At 45.0% G+C, this 18,220-nt stretch overlaps 1 long non-coding RNA gene across 1 annotated transcript in view; it reads right to left on the minus strand.

Annotated features, from left to right (window-relative positions):
- LOC143785536 (uncharacterized) overlaps nucleotides 1-16,315 on the minus strand; it is a 185,782-nt gene extending 169,467 nt beyond the window's left edge. Inside the window, exons 1-2 of the long non-coding RNA XR_013218008.1 lie at nucleotides 16,181-16,315; nucleotides 15,473-15,623 (exon numbers count right to left, since the gene is read on the minus strand). This is a non-coding gene — a long non-coding RNA (uncharacterized LOC143785536). The remainder of the gene's footprint in view (nucleotides 1-15,472; nucleotides 15,624-16,180) is intronic.
- Between the last annotated feature and the right edge of the window lie 1,905 nt (nucleotides 16,316-18,220).

Below are 18,220 nucleotides of genomic sequence, written 5' to 3' on the forward strand. Positions count from 1 at the left end.
AACCAAACCAAATCCCCAACCCGAAGCCGGGAACCAACACACCAACGACGGTTAGAAAAACGTTGAGCCTCCTCCTGAGACAACACCAAATTGTCCACCACATGAGCCCAAATCTGCTGCAACCTGTCAACCACAGAATCCACACCAGGACAGTCAGAAGGCTCAACCTGCCCAGAAGAAAAACGAGGATGAAAACCAAAATTACAAAAAAAAGGCGAAACCAAGGTAGCCGAACTAGCCCGATTATTAAGGGCAAACTCGGCCAATGGCAAAAAGGCCACCCAATCATCCTGATCGGCAGACACAAAGCATCTCAAATAAGTCTCCAAAGTCTGATTAGTTCGCTTGGTCTGGCCATTTGTCTGAGGATGAAATGCAGAAGAAAAAGACAAATCAATGCCCAGCCTAGCACAAAAGGCCCGCCAAAACCTAGAAACAAACTGGGAACCTCTGTCGGACACAATATTCTCCGGAATACCATGCAAAGGAACCACATGCTGAAAAAACAACGGAACCAGCTCTGAAGAGGAAGGCAATTTAGGCAAAGGCACCAAATGAACCATCTTAGAAAACCGGTCACAAACAACCCAGATAACCGACATCCTCTGGGAAACCGGAAGATCAGAAATAAAATCCATAGAAATATGCGTCCAGGGCCTCTCAGGGACCGGCAATGGCAAAAGTAACCCACTAGCACGGGAACAACAAGGCTTGGCCCGCGCACAAGTCCCACAGGAATGCACAAAAGAACGCACATCACGTGACAACGAAGGCCACCAAAAGGACCTACCAACCAAATTTCTGGTATCAAAAATACCAGGATGACCAGCCAACACAGAACAGCGAACCTCAGAAATCACTCTACTAGTCCATCTGTCAGGAACAAACAATTTCCCCACCGGACAGCGGTCAGGTCTATCAGCCTGAAATTCCTGAAGAACCCGCCATAAATCAGGGGAAATGGCAGAAAGGACCACCCCTTCTTTCAGAATGCCGACCGGTTCAAGGACCTCAGGAGAATCAGGCAAAAAACTCCTAGAAAGGGCATCAGCCTTAATATTCTTAGAACCCGGAAGATACGAAACCACAAAATCAAAACGGGAAAAAAACAAGGACCATCGAGCCTGTCTAGGACTTAGCCATTTGGCAGACTCGAGGTAAATCAAATTCTTATGATCCGTCAGGACCACAATACGGTGCTTAGCTCCCTCAAGCCAATGTCGCCACTCCTCAACCGCCCACTTCATAGCCAACAATTCCCGATTGCCGACATCATAATTGCGTTCAGCAGGCGAAAACTTGCGGGAGAAGAAGGCACACGGTTTCATCAAAGAACCAACAGAATCCCTCTGAGACAAAACGGCCCCTGCCCCAATCTCAGAAGCGTCAACCTCAACCTGAAACGGAAGAGAAACATCTGGTTGGCGCAACACCGGAGCAGAAGTAAATCGGCGTTTAAGCTCCTGAAAGGCAGAGACAGCCGCAGAGGACCAATTTGCCACATCAGCGCCTTTTTTCGTCAAATCAGTCAAGGGTTTAACCACGCTGGAGAAGTTAGCAACGGCGATAAAAATTTGCAAAACTCCAAAGTTTCTGAAGGCTCTTCACGGATGTGGGTTGAATCCAATCATGAATGGCCTGAACCTTAACCGGATCCATCTCCATAGATGAGGGAGAAAAAGTAAAGCCCAAAAAAGAAACCTTCTGCACCCCAAAGAGACGCTTAGACCCCTTCACAAACAAAGCATTGTCACGAAGGATCTGAAATACCATCCTGACCTGTTCCACATGAGACTTCCAATCATCGGAAAAAATCAAAATATCGTCCAAATATACAATCAAGAATTTATCAATATAAGTCCAGAAGATATCATGCATGAAGGATTGAAAAACAGATGGAGCGTTAGTGAGCCCGAATGGCATCACAAGGTATTCAAAATGGCCTTCGGGCGTATTAAACGCAGTTTTCCATTCATCACCCTGTTTAAAACGAACAAGATGATATGCCCCCCGAAGGTCAATCTTCATAAACCAACTAGCCCCCTTAATCCTAGCAAACAAATCGGAAAGCAAAGGTAAAGGGTATTGAAACTTGACCGTGATCTTATTCAAGAGGCGATAATCAATACAAGGTCTCAAAGAGCCATCCTTCTTAGCAACAAAAAAAAAACCTGCTCCCAATGGTGAAGAAGATGGCCGAATATGCCCTTTCTCCAAAGACTCCTTAACATAACTCCGCATGGCGGTATGTTCAGGCACAGACAGGTTGAAAAGTCGGCCCTTAGGAAACTTACTGCCTGGAATCAAGTCAATCGCACAATCACAGTCCCTGTGCGGTGGAAGGGAACTGGACTTGGGCTCATCAAATACATCCTGAAAATCAGACAAAAACTCTGGAATTTCAGAAGAGGAAGAAGAGGAGATTGACATCAAAGGAACATCATTATGAACCCCTTGACAACCCCAACTAGTCACAGACATAGATTTCCAATCCAACACAGGATTATGTACCTGCAACCACGGGAAACCCAGCACGATAACATCATGCAAATTATGCAACACCAGAAATCGACAATCTTCCTGATGGGCTGGCGCCATGTGCATGGTCACCTGTGTCCAAAACTGGGGCTTATTTTTAGCCAAAGGTGTAGCATCAATATCCCTTAAAGGAATATGGTTCTGCAAAGGCTGCAAGGGAAAACCACAACGCCTGGCAAACTCAAAATCCATTAAGTTCAAGGCGGCGCCTGAATCCACAAACGCGATGACAGAAAATGATGACAATGAGCAGATCAAGGACACCGATAACAGAAATTTAGGTTGTACAGTACTGATAGTAAATGAACTAGCGATCCTTTTTGTCCGCTTAGGGCAGACTGAAATGACATGAGAAGCGTCGCCACAATGACTTTGCACTAAGGACGACGCCACAGCGCGCACAGTTTGACGCTCCCGCAAGCGCCGATCAATCTGAATGGCCAGAGATATAGAATCACTCAGACCGGAAGGCGTGGGAAACCCCACCATAACATCTTTAACGGATTCAGAAAGACCCTTTCTGAAAATTGCCGCCAAAGCATCATCATTCCATTTAGTCAACACAGACCATTTTCTAAATTTCTGACAAAACAATTTTGCCGCCTCTTGACCCTGAGACAGGGCCAACAAGGTTTTCTCCGCTTGATCCACAGAATTCGGTTCATCATATAATAATCCTAAAGCTTGAAAAAAGGAATCTACATTAAGCAAGGCCGGATTCCCAGATTCCAGGGAAAATGCCCAATCCTGTGGATCTCCACGCAGCAGGGAGATGACAATTTTAACCTGCTGAATGGAATCACCAGAGGATCGCGGTCTCAGAGCAAAAAACAGTTTACAATTGTTTTTAAAACCCCAAAATTTGGACCTATCACCAAAAAACAAATCAGGAGTAGGAATCTTCGGCTCTAAAGCAGGAGTCTGAACAACATAATCAGAAATACCCTGTACCCTAGCAGCAAGCTGGTCTACACGAGAAGCTAATTCCTGAACATCCATGCTGGCACAAGACTCCTCAGCCACGCATAAATAAAGAGGGAAAAAAAGACAAAACAGACTGCAGAAAAAAAAATGGCTCAACAACTTCCTTCCCTTCTTCTGAGATGCATTTAACTCATTATGGGCCAGTTGTACTGTTATGATCTGGTGACCTTGGAGCCATATGAAACTTTCTCTGGAGTTGGTGGAACCTGTACTGACCACAATCCTGAACTAACACCGCAACTAGAAGTAGCCGTGGGGTGTGCCTAACATACCCTAGACACCTCGACACAGCCGGAGGACTAAATACCCCTATAGATGGAAATAGGAATGCTACCTTGCCTCAGAGCAGACCCCCAAAGGATAGGCAGCCCCCCACGAATAATGACTGTGAGTAGGAGAAGAATAGACACACACAGGTAGAAAACAAGATTTAGCAAAAGAGGCCACTCTAGCTAAATAGGAAAGGATAGGACAGATTACTAGGCGGTCAGTATTAAAACCCTTCCAAAAATATCCACAGCAGATAATACAAAAAGTTCCACAATCTAACTAAAGACATGGAATGTATATCTGCCACTCCAGAGAATCCAACAAGACTGAGAAAATACTGACACAATCTAAGCTGGACAAGAAAACACAAAGAATAGCACTGAATTGTGAAGCACACAACATGTGTGCCACAGGAAAAAAAAAACAGACACTTATCTTTTCTGATTTGGCAGAAAGGCAGGAGGAACCAGGCAGAGGTCCTACACCTCCCAACAACAATTGACAACTGGCAAGGACTAATGAATCCTGCACGCCTAAATACCCCAGTCAGAACTGCAATCAGCAGATACACCTGACCAGGACTGCAACTCAGGGGCAACTGCATTACCACCTACAACCACCGGAGGGAGCCCAAAAGCAGAATTCACAACAGCCCACGTAGTATATAGAAGCCACGCAGTATATAACACAGCCACGTATATAGCAGTGTGGGCACCATATCCCTGTAAAAAAAAAAAGGAATTAAAATAAAAAATTGTTATAAACTCACCTTCTAGCGGCCCCCGGATCCAGCCCATGCCTTAGCGATGATCCCGCCAGCTCCCGTTCCCAGTGATACTTTGCGACAATAACCTGTGATGACGTAGCAGTCTCGCATGATCCTATGTCATCTGGGGTCATTTTGCAAGGCATCACTGGGAACGGGAGCTGCCAGGAGCATCACAAAGATTGGGAAGGCTGCCTGGGGCCACCGGAATGTGAGAATAGCACAATTTTTTATTTTTTTAGTTATTTTTAACATTATATCTTTTTAATATTGATGCTCCATAGGCAGCATCAATAGTAAAACGTTGGTCACACTTGTCAAAATGGGCCCCCCATCTTGCTAGGGCCCCAGCACTTGCCTGGGTCGCCGGGTGCTGACGAGGGCCCTGCAACTATGCTACGTATAACCAAAGAAAAACTTCCTCAAAATATACTATTGACTAGTGTTGAGCGATACCGTCCGATACTTGAAAGTATCGGTATCGGAAAGTATCGGCCGATACCGGCAAATTATCGGATCTAATCCGATACCGATACCCGATACCAATACAAGTCAATGGGACTCAAGTATCGGACAGTATTCCTGATGGTTCCCAGGGTCTGAAGGAGAGGAAACTCTCCTTCAGGCCCTGGGATCCATATTAATGTGTAAAATAAAGAATAAAAATAAAAAATATTGCTATACTCACCTCTCCGACGCAGCCTGGACCTCACCGAGGGAACCGGCAGCGTTGTTTGCTTAAAATGCGCGCTTTTACTTCCTTCCGTGACGTCACGGCTTGTGATTGGTCGCGTGCCGCCCATGTGGCCGCGACGCGACCAATCACAGCAAGCCGTGACGTAATTTTCAGGTCCTCAATGCCTAGTTCTAGGCATTCATGATTTTAAAATTACGTTCCGGCTTGTGATTGGTCACGTCGCGGTCACATGGGCGACGCGACCAATCACAAGCCGTGACGTCACGGGAGGCAGGAGACGCGCGCATTTTTAAAATTACGTCTCGGCTTGTGATTGGTTGCGTGCCGCCCATGTGACCGCGACGCGACCAATCACAGCAAGCCGTGACGTAATTTCAGGTCCTGATGCCTATTTCTGCATTCAGAAAATATACTTGGATAGAAAGTCCTTTAAATTTGCACTAATGAAGTGGCTCTTTTTTATGTGATTCCCTGCCGTGGCTCTGGTTTGCAATAATATATGAAGTGATGCAGGGGCATTAACACTAATATATATATTGAATACTGTTGCAACCTGTCCCTTGCATAACTCTACCCGGCTAATGATATTTCTGTGCCTCTTTCAGAGACTTTTTTGTGTTTTGTTTTTGTTAGTGTCTTTTGTATTACAATAAAATATTTTGGTTTTATAAAGTTGTCAATAGTATATTTTCAGGTAGTTTTTCTTTGGTTATATGTTAAAATTTGGAATGTTAAAATATTGGGTTAGAATTTTCTCCTTGGTTTTTGGTTAAACTATGCTACGTATGCCTGACAAACTATAATTTTTAAACAGGCATCAGTCTGACAGAACACACTGTATATTTTTTTTGGGGGGGGTGAATTTTTAGAAAAAAAAAAGGAAAACTGCAACTAGGTATAAAGCAAATAAGCAGCAGCAGACAGTAAGGCTATGTTCACACGATCCTTTTTTCGCTGCGGATCCGCAGACGTTTTCCATGCAGGGTACAGTACAATGTTACCCTATGGAAAACGAAATCCGCTGTGCCCACTATCCTTTTTTCGGCTTGAAAATCAGCGCGGATTTTCAGCGGAAAAAAAGAAGTACCATGTCAATTCTGTCTGCAGATTCCGCAGCGGGTTTCCATCTGCACCAATAGGAAAATGCAGCTGGAAACCCGCAGTGGAATCCGCAGTAGAAAAAGGATTGAAAACCGCAGTGAAAACAACCACAGGTTTTGCACTGCGGTTTTCACAAATCAGGACCTGAAAAATCCGCAGCGAAAAAAGGATCGTGTGAACAAGCCCTAAAGGAGCTTTGGGAGGCATGCAGTGGGAGCTATGTACGCACATAGAGTGCCTGCAGGCCTTGCACTGATGTGGATATGCTGTGCCCTGCCTACCTAGTGCTGCAATATTGGGACCCACAAATTAGCCCTAAAAAGGACTGTTGGTTTCTCAGGCATTGTGGATTTAACAGTTGAAGACCTACACTAACTATTAAAAACACGATTCTCACCTTATCCCGGCAGCAGCTCTCCCTACTCTCGCTGAATCCGGAGTTGAATGCGGTGAGCAGGGCGGCGCCAGGTCTCTTATACTCGGGATGATGCTGTGCGGCCAAGCCAATCACTGCACGACCACAACAAAGATGGCTGCGGCATTTCATGGCCTGGCAGACAATCACTGAACCGTGATTGAGTCTCTAAAGTCCACCAAAAACGCTGGGTGGAGTCACCAGTTACCGCCGAATACTCAAGGAAATGCTCGCTGCTCGACGAGTACACCGAGCAAAGTGATACTCGAGCAGGTAACGAGTAGTGGCGAGCACGTTCGCTCATCACTAGACATCACCATTGTTCCCAGAAGTGTGGTGGCCTGAGTTTTGAATCCACCTGAAGAAGTAATGCCCTCCCAAGCAGTACAACTGGAAATACAACCTGGAGACCCTTGGACCATGGCAGTGAACGCCATCTCAGTACCAGAACCTCATTACATCAAAGAGGGCCGACCCATACTGGAACGAATGCGGGCCGAGATGACCGAACTCACACCCACCCAGGTGCAACAGGTGGAAGCTATGCTGAGGAGGTATAAAGATGTTTTTGCTCTCCACGAAAATTATTTTGCTTCACCATGGCCATTACGGATGAGATACCAACTGGAAGAACCACACCTATAAGAGAGCGTTACCGACAAATTCCTCCACAGTTATACAGGAGGTGAAGAGCATGTTCAACAAAATGTTGCAGGCGGACATCATTAGGGAGAGCCAGAATCCGTGGGCTGCCCCAATTGTGTTAATGTGGAAGAAGGGTGGTACCTTACATTTTTGTGTGGAGACTCATACCCATTGCCTAGAATTGATGAGTCCCTATCCGCTCTGGGAAAAGCCAGGTTCTTCTCTACACTGGACCTCGCCAGCGGCTACTGGCAAGTACCCATGTCTGAATGGGTTTGTACGAGTTCAATCGAATGCTGTTGGGCTTAGCTAACGCTCCTGGGACTTTTCAACGTCTCATGGAAAGGTGCCTAGGAGACTTGAATTTTGAATCCATGCTCATCTACCTGGACAAAATTGTAGTCTATGTGGTTTCATTTGAGGAACACTTGCAGCACTTACAACAAGTGTTGGCCCGCCTTCAGAGACACGGAATAAAAGTGAAGCTCCAAAAATGCCATTTGCACACAGACTTGGGCTAAGTCATTTCTGCTGAAGGAGTAGAGCCCTCCAGAGCAAAGATTGTTCTGATTCAAGACTGGTCCACTACAGATACCATAAAGGATGTTCGGGCATTCCTGGGACTGACGGGATATTACAGGCGCTTTGTGAAGAACTTTGTTAGAGCTGTTGAAAAAGGTACCTTCCGGTGCAAAAAACTGGAAAATCTGATGGAAGGAGTCCCAAGAAGAGGCCTTTCAGATCTAAAGAGAGCACTCACAGAAGCACCTGTCTTGGCTTATGCAGATTTCTCGCAACCATTTATACTCCACACTAACGGGAATCTGCTAAGACTTGGAGCTGTGTTGTCACAGATGCGGGATGAGAGATAGAGGGTGATCGCGTATGCTAGCCAGTCCCTTCATGATTCCAAATGCAATCTGGACAACTACAGCTCCTTTAAGTTGGAGTTGCTAGCATTGGTGTGGGCTATGACGGAGAGATTCATGAAATATCTATCTGGCTCCGAAGTATTAGTGCACATTGAAAACAACCCACTAGCGCACCTGGAGAATGCGAGACTGGGGGCTCTGGAGCAATGATGGGTGGCCAGAATGACAAAGTTTCGCTATAAGATTGCCTATAGGAGGGGAGCAGAAAACACTCATACCGATGCCTTGTCTAGGAGGAGAAGTATTAATCCAGAGAAGGACAGAGATGCGGAGCTGGAACATGAAGAAATCCCAAAATTTGTGAAACCCATCAGCATGGTGGTGGCAACGCATGAGCAAATACACACCTCAGCCAAGGAAGGCACACTGGGACGATCTCAGGATGAGTGAGTTCAACTTCAACAGAAAGATTGTGAACTGGCATTTATGAGACAGTGTGTGGCTGCTCAAAGACTCCTCAGCTCGGCAGAAAGAAGTACTCTGTCTCCAGAGGTATTACGAATCCTTCAGCAGTGGGAACAGCATCGGATGAAAAACGGCCTACTGTATCGTAAAGCACAATTGTGAACTGAGCAGAGTGCGAACTGGCAAGTCATAATCCCGACAGCGTTGTTACCCGAGATTGCCGTTACTGCACAAAATCAAGGAGCCCACTTTGGTCCAGAAAAAACATTCCAATGGTTACAATGGTTCATTTACCACTCCCAGTTGAAAGCAAAAGTGGAAGAGGCCTGTTGAATGTGTCGAACATGTGAACTGACTAAGCCGCCAGAGCAGAGAGCTTCCATCCAGTCCTCTGAGGTGGCATTGGACCCAGAAAAGGACTACCCACGGATGGGGGTGTCCTCCTGGGTTCGGGAACATCGACATCACCTACAAAGCTTACATCAATTGGTTCAGACTAGACTGCAGGAGCTAAAATATGCAGAGAAGACCCCATCCGGAGCAACAGAGTTTAAAGTTGGAGTCCGTGTCTAAGTGCGGGAGAAGTGTCCTCGGGACAAGCTGGAAAACCATTAGGAGAAAGACCAGTATCAGGTAAAGAGAAGAGTTAGTCCTGAGGGACCCGTGTACGAAGTCCAACCTGAGGGAAAAGAGGATGCCCCCACTCGAACTCTCCACCGGAATATGCTCCGACTCTGCTTATCTAAAAACCCTGTACGGGTGGAAGAGGAGCCTGAGGCTTCTGAAACGATACATACACCAGTAGCAGAAGAGGATGAAGAAGGGGTGAAGAGTTGAGCTCCATGGGCTTTGAGAGGTTAGAACCAGAGAATACAGCCTCACCCATGGCTCTTCCCTCACAGCCAGATTCTGCCTCACAAGAGAACTCCCCTACTTTTCCTGATCTGAGATGCTCAGAATGAACAATGGCTGGCAAGCCCCCAATCACTATGACCAAGAAAATTTCATCTGGCAACAATCCACACAGAAGAAGAAAAAACAGTCACACACTCCTCGAAGTGTCTCGCCTGTGGAATGGCGAGGAAAAAGTGTGGGAGTCTGGGGAGGAGAGCCAGTCTAACGGTCTCTCTTGCATATCTGGGCTGGATCTGTCAGGGCTGTAACCCTTATTCCGGGGGGAAGAGATTTCTGATCAGAGCAGTTCAGGACACCTGACTGATGGGAGTGGGACTTAAATAGCAGTGTGTGCGGGAAAACGAGGCTTTTTGCAGGGAACCAGTGTGAGAGCACAGAGACGGTTGACTCCCTCTCGACTTACCCACGCCAGCTATCCGTGCCTTCCCAGTCGGTTAGCAGCACCATCCTGACTGATGACACCGAGCCCAGAGAGATCCCCGCACCGTACAGTGACCAGTATGGACTTCAGAGCATCATTCCGCTCACCACCGCAGAGGCACTGCTGAGTCCTATCCCTGCGGTGCCTACTGAGTGCCAACCTGCTCCTGTGGCTATAACCGCTGGACTGCATACTGCTTCTGCAGCCTTTCTGCTGAACTGTTTGCTACTTCCGCTGTCCCGCAGACCCACACCTCTACAACATCTTGTAGAGACCATCTGCCAAAGGACCCAGAGGATTCACCACCGCAAGGAGGGAGTGCATCGCCTTTCTGCTGGACCGGATTGGAGACTTCTCGCATCGCCTGCGGCACCACCGACGGATCTTCCAGCCACTTCCTACCAAGGCCCAGAGACTGATATGTTGAACTGTTGTTACCTTTATTATAATACCCCCCTGCTTAATCTATCGTTGTGTTATATAAAATCCCTGTTAACCCTTGCTCTGTCTTCTGTGTGTCACTGCCTCCTACGCACCTGCTAGCATCCTACACATTCAGAGTTGATATAGGTATTTTTTCAAGTGATATATCGGGCATTTTTTACTACAATAATAATAATTAATAATGTTAAGTTTTAGTAAGGAAATCTATTTTGCTACTACTATTTTGGATTTGTAAGGCTTATTCCCTTTTGGATACTGGTGGATGAGGAGATTGTTTCTGACTACCTCTCCTTGTGCTCTTTTCGGTATTTTGAAATCCCATTAGGCATAGTAGGTTTTTTGATGGTAGGGCTTAACACAGAACAGTGGCTGAGGCAAAAGACTTTTTTTTAACCACAATTTCACACAGAAAAAATATATGTCAACTTACAATATAGCTTTCAGAGAACTATTGAAAGTTTACAAAGACCAAATATCTTTGTGGTGGGAGGTACAGAGTTTAGACAACGATATCAATGCCTGCATAGTATCACGTGGCTTAAGGATCACTCTGAACCCCGGAAGTAGATTTAGGAGCCAAGGCTTCATTAGTATGTGGGATAATGAAGCAACACATTTCTCCCTATGTTTTATGGCATTATTCCTTGAGGAAAAACACACTCTTTCTTCTTTGAGTGATCAATTAGAAGAACAACTTAAGATCACAAAGAAATTTACTTCAGAACCTAATTTTGGAACTAGGGAAACTAAACTACAAAAGCAATTAGAATGCTTCCAGTTCCTTTTACAGGAAAGAAAGACCAATTAGTACATGAGAGATTTACAAGAGTTTAAGGACAATAAGGCTTATTTTGTCCTTACCAACGGAACGCCTCATACACATCTAGAAACAGACCTTTCCTCAATGTACACAGAAATCTCTTATAGTGAGGATGGGTTTAAGTTTCAGCGAGGAAGAAACAGGGGACAAGGCAGAGTTCATGACTCCTTTTAGAGGCAAAGAGAAACAACAAATACCACAAGGAAGCCATTTTTCAGACTCAACGTACCCCCTAAGAAATAAAATAAACCTAGGGCGTACCTACAATCCAGCTTGAACTCACAGATTATATATTTATTCACTAGGGTACTTAGTAGAGAAGAGATTTCACTCCTTGAGAAGGGCCTTTCTTTTGTTCCAACATCAGATTTAGACATTTTTGGGTGCGTTAAAGACTTTTAATCTTTTTGTGCATAAGCTGAAATGGCAAAACATTTTAGTAGACAAGACAAGCAGGTCTGTAAAGACTTAGGTATTCCAACTGATATGCTCTCAGATGTGTTCTTGTTGAATTAGCTAGACACACCTGGACCTAATCTAACAATGAAGGCCCCTTCACGACACTGAAAAATAAAAGTAAAAAAATGCCACCTGTTCAGAGTGATCTTTCATCCATTGATGATTTTGTTAACTTGGTATCTGGAGATTTAAAAGCTCTCACCACGGGGGATAGCTATTCTAAGTTTAACTGTTATGAAGACATAATAATGGCAATAAAGGATCTTGAGGGTGATCACAGTGTTGTGATCAAACCCTCTGATAAGATGTCAATGTTGTGATCATGGACTCTGATCACTATTGCTAAATCTTCAAAGATCTTTTGAAAGACAAAAATGGATATGCAGTCCTAACACATGAGCCAGATGTTGCTTCATGATGGTCTGAGCAAATGGGTTATAGACAAAAGTGAAAACTATATAGATGTCTCTATCTGCGCTGTAGATCACAAGGTAAAATAATTGATAAAATTATCTGCATGCGTTGTCCACCATAAAGTATATCCACAACTGCCTAGTCCAAAATGAATGAATTAATACGTTTTCGATACTTAATATATAATATATGAAAGATTTTACTATTTACCGGATGTTTCACGCTGAAGTTCTCCTGGATCTGCCCCCAGCTTTCGGGTGTATTGCCGTAAGAGTCTTCTGGATGAGTGCAGGCGATGATATAAAAACTGATTCCTTTTCAAAATGTATATGAGAAAAAGGTGGAGAACTGTCCCGGCCGGTGACAGTCCCCCCTTAACTCACCGATAATGTTGCTAGGTTTACAGCGTGAGCCTGTGCTTCCACACGCTAGTTGCCGACGAGGTGCAGCAGAGCCGCAGGACCTCGTGTGACGTCACTTGCACGTGATGTGACACGTGAACGGCCAACGAATTGCACTCAGTACCTAAACGAATCTATCCAACGCGTTTCAAAGTCCACGGACTTCTTCTTCCCTGAAGAAGAAGTCCGTGGACTTTGAAACGCGTTGGATAGATTCGTTTAGGTACTGAGTGCAATTCGTTGGCCGTTCACGTGTCACATCACGTGCAAGTGACGTCACACGAGGTCCTGCGGCTCTGCTGCACCTCGTCGGCAACTAGCGTGTGGAAGCACAGGCTCACGCTGTAAACCTAGCAACATTATCGGTGAGTTAAGGGGGGACTGTCACCGGCCGGGACAGTTCTCCACCTTTTTCTCATATACATTTTGAAAAGGAATCAGTTTTTATATCATCGCCTGCACTCATCCAGAAGACTCTTACGGCAATACACCCGAAAGCTGGGGGCAGATCCAGGAGAACTTCAGCGTGAAACATCCGGTAAATAGTAAAATCTTTCATATATTATATATTAAGTATCGAAAACGTATTAATTCATTCATTTTGGACTAGGCAGTTGTGGATATACTTTATGGTGGACAACGCATGCAGATAATTTTATCAATTATTTTACCTTGTGATCTACAGCGCAGATAGATACATCTATATACTTTACGGCTGGAATCTTCCATCCTATATCGGGCATTTTTGGTAGTTAGGTCCGTTTATCTGCAGCAGTAGAACCACTAATGCAAACATATTGTGTGCAGCGCCTATAGTTGTTTTTGAAAAGTGAAAACTAATTCTTGTTGCCAAAAAATGCCATTCTGGCTACTTTTTACACCTTACCAATGATTCATAAGGGCATGAAGCTCCTCAAGGGCAGACCTATAATATCGAGAGAGGATATCCTTTGACAAAACCTAGGTATATATTTGGATCAGGTACTTAGACCTTTTGCATTGTCCCTACATTCTTACACAAGGGATACAACAGATTTATTGTTGAAGTCGGAGGGCATTTGGATAATCTAGGAACAATTCTGGCAAGCATAGATGTAGAGCCTCGGTACACTTCAATCCTTTACAACAAGGGATTCGAATCAGTACACAGATGTACCTGTGTGCCAACTTACCCAAATTTGCTCCTGGGCTGGTTGGAGGAGACCAAGATCTTTGGAGATGAGATGGATTATGACATGGAAAGGGTAGAGATATGGGCATCATATATACGTAGATGTTATTTTTTTTAATTTGGAAGGGCACCTCTTAAGAATTATCAGTTTTGTGAATTAACCTAATGATAACAACTTTTGAATTTAGCTCCACATGCCTATCATTTCCTGGATATAATGATAAAAAAACAGAGTGGTGTCTTCAGGAGACAAAAGACAGGCTGATGACCTGAGAACCTGTTTCCTTGAAAGGGGCAACCCCTATGAGATTCTTAATAAAGCCTTTCAAGAGAGTAGGTTGAAGGATACATACATATACAAGGAAATAATGGTGCACCAAAGCATAGACCACGGCAAGGTTGTACTGAAGTGCATCATTTGCATATTAAATAAAAGTAGATTTTTCTGCAAATATTAAAGAAGCACTCGTACATTTTCAACTCTAAATCTGTGTAAATGATAGAGTAGTATAATTTCTGTTTGCTCTAAATCTGTGTAAATGTTAGTGTAATAATTATAGGGGATAACTCAGGAGACTCTTTGCATGGAACAAGACAACTACAGGACACAGTTTTATAAGTGGTAAAGTCTATATTATCACACGGTGATTCAAACAGGTGCAGAGAGAAACTCAAGTCCACAACACTTGGTGCAAATAATAAACGCAGCTTAGCAGTCTTCAGAGAAAAATGCAATCAAGCAGAAAGTCTATGAAGCACAGTTATTCTTGAGGATACTTGACACAAATAAATCCTTGTCTTAGTCCAGACACAGATAGATATGCTTACAGGCAGTTCAAATCATATCTTAGCTCAACCAGGGAGGCCTGGTTAATAGTCTCAGGTTATTGCAAAGCAGCAGCAGCTTACATGTCCAGCAAATGCAGATGAAGTAAACACGAGCAGGAGATGAAGGAGGATTACTGGAAACTTGTGTATGCAGCAGCAACTCAGAGCAGAGCAGCAGGATCACCACACAGGTTCACAGGAGCAGGTGTATAGCCAGGGAGTGATCAGAGGTCAGGAGCTGGATGCAAGGCAGAATACTCTAGCACAGACTGAAGGCTGGGGTGGAGTTTTATAGCAGGAGACACAGTGCACATGAGACCAAAGATGCCATCTTGGAAGAGGGCAGTAATGCACAAAAGGTAAAAAATTGTTCAGAGTCCTGACATTACTCCCTCCTTAGAAGCGGCCTCAGGACGATCCTGGACCTGGTTTCTCAGGGAATCTCTGATGAAAACGAGAAATCTTCTGTTGGGCATTGATGTTTTACACAGGTTCCCAAGAGTCTTAATCAGGGGGATATCCCTGCCATCTTATCAGATATTGGAGCCGATTCCTGCGAATCCTGGAATCAATAATTTTCTCCACCACAAATTGTTCTTGCCCATCAATCACCACAGGCTGCGGAGGTGGCACAACACATCCCTGGAAGGTATTAGGAGATACAGGCTTTAGTAAAGATACATGAAAAACTGGGTTTACCTTCATTGTCCTAGGCAGCTTCAGCCGGCAGGCCACAGAGCTCACAATACCGTTGATCTTGAAAGGGCCAATGAATTTCTGTCCAAGTTTTTGTGAAGGAACATTTAACTTCAGATTCTTAGTTGCTAACCACACGGAATCTCCTACCTTGAACATGGGTGCAGGTTTACGGAATCTATCAGCCGATCTCTTATAACGTTCTTGAGCTGTGGTCAGGTATTCCTTCAGAACCTGCAGATTTTGTCTCATCGCAGTCAGCCTTTCCTCCACTGCCGGAACCGGAGAATTAATTGGAGACCTCGGTAAAATACACGGATGATAACCCAGATTGGCAAAGAAAGGTGTAAATTTAGTGGAGGCACTCTGAGAATTATTATATGAAAATTTGGCTAACGGCAACAACTCCAACCAATCATCCTGGAGATGGCTGACATAGCATCTTAGATATTGTTCCAGCGTCTGGTTGGTACGCTCAGTCTGACCATTTGTCTGGGGATGGTAAGCAGAAGAGAGACAGACATTAATATTGAGTGCAGAGCAAAACCCCTTCCAGAATCTTGAAGTGAACTGTACTCCACGGTCAGAGATGATCTCATCCGGAACCCCGTGCAACCGAAAGACATTCTGTATAACCAAGTTCACTGTATCTTTAGCTGAGGGGAGGCCGGTGCATGGAACAAAATGAGCGGCTTTAGTCAGGCGATCAACTACCACCATGATTGTATTCATGCCTCTCGATGTAGGCAGCTCCACAATAAAGTCCATTGATATAGACCCCCAAGGGCGGGATGGAACAGGTAATGGTTGTAGAAGACCCGTAGGTGCCACATGAGGAGTCTTGTAATGGGCACATACCTTGCAAGAGAGAACATAGTCCTTGGTATCCTTCAGGCAAGTTGGCCACCAGAAGAATCGGCTCAGGAACTCTTGTGTCTTCTGTACCCCCCTGTGACCAGCCAACTTGGAGTCATGTACCAACTTGAGGATCTGCAGACGGACGACCTCAGGGACGTAGATACGTCGATCTCTGAACCACATGCCACCCTTAAAGACAAGATTAATATCCACAGGTGGGTTGGCCAGAAATGCATCACCTTCATAGGCCTCCCTGCATTGCTTCCACAAGTCCTGATCGTGGATAACTCCGATGAAATTGGCATCAGATAGAATGGTCTTGGATGGGTCTCCAGATACAGAATCCGCAGCATGAATTCGGGATAAAGCATCAGCCTTCCCATTATGAGAACCTGGATGGTACGAGATAACAAAGTTAAATTGATTTAAAAGTAAGTTCCAATGAGCCTGACGAGGAGAAAGACATCTAGCGGATCTAAGGAACTCTAGATTGCGATGGTCAGTTAGCACTATGATCTGTTGTGCAGCTCCTTGCAGATGATGCCTCCATTCTTTGAAAGCCGCAATAATAGCCAGCAATTCCTTGTCTCCCACGTTGTAATTCTTCTCTGCTGATGTTAAGGTACTGTCTCACAGTGCAATTTTGATCGCTACGACGACACGATTCGTGACGTCGCAACGTCGTATGATTATCGCTCCAGCGTCGTAGACTGCGGTCACACTGTGCAATCACGGCGCTGGAGCGATGCCGAAGTCCCCGGGTAACCAGGGTAAACATCGGGTTACTAAGCGCAGGGCCGCGCTTAGTAACCCGATGTTTACCCTGGTTACCAGCGTAAACGTAAAAAAAACAAACAGTACATACTTACATTCCGGTGTCTGTCCCCCGGCGTTCTGCTTCTCTCCACTGTGTAAGCGCCATAGCCGGAAAGCACAGCGGTGACGTCACCGCGTCACCGCTGTGCTCGCTTTCCGGCTGGCAGGTGCTCACAGTGCAGAGAAGCTGAGACGCCGGAGGACAGACACCGGAATGTGAGTATGTACTGTTTGTTTTTTTTACGTTTACGCTGGTAACCAGGGTAAACATCGGGTTACTAAGTACGGCCGTGCGCTTAGTTACCCGATGTTTACCCTGGTTACAAGCGAACACATCGCTGGATCGCTGTCACACACAACGATCCAGCGATGTCAGCGGATGATCAAGCGACGAAAGAAAGTTCCATACGATCTGCTACGACGTACGATTCTCAGCAGGGTCCCTGATCGCTGCTGCGTGTCAGACACTGCGATATTGTAACGATATCGCTAGAATGTCACGAATCGTACCGACGTAGCGATCAAAATTGCACTGTGAGACAGTACCCCTAGTCTACGGGAAAAGAAAGCACAAGGATGTAGCAGACCCTTCTCTCCAGTTCTTTGGGAGAGAATAGCCCCCAAAGCATTATCAGAAGCGTCCACCTCTACAATGAAAGGTTGTGTTGGATCTGGGTGTATCAACAGTGGTGCTGATGTGAAACAGATCTTAAGCGATCAAAAGCTTCTTGAGCCTGTGATGACCACTTAAAGGGCTTTTCCTTCTTTCTCAAGGAAGTAATGGGACGGACAATATCAGAAAAATTTCGAATGACGCGTCTGTAGAAATTTGCAAAACCAATAAAACGTTGGACCTCCTTAACGTTCTTGGGTACCGGCCAGTCAAGGATATCCTGAATCTTACCAGATTCCATGTTCAGCCCCTGGGGGGAGATGATATAACCTAAGAACTGTATCTCAGAACGATGGAACTCGCATTTCTCCGGCTTAATATACAGATGGTTCTCTTTCAGACGTCTTAAAACAGTTTTGACATGTTCTTCATGTTCCTGTAGAGAGTCAGATAAGATTAGTATATCGTCCAAATAGATCACTACAAACCGGTCCAACAAATCTCTGAAAATGTCATTAGCAAGGTGTTGAAATGTTGCAGGGGCGTTACAAAGCCCGAAGGGCATCACAAGAGATTCAAAGTGTCCATAACGGCATCTGAATGCTGTCTTC

This window comes from Ranitomeya variabilis, chromosome 7 (genome assembly GCF_051348905.1).
Source record: "Ranitomeya variabilis isolate aRanVar5 chromosome 7, aRanVar5.hap1, whole genome shotgun sequence".
NCBI lineage: Eukaryota > Metazoa > Chordata > Amphibia > Anura > Dendrobatidae > Ranitomeya > Ranitomeya variabilis.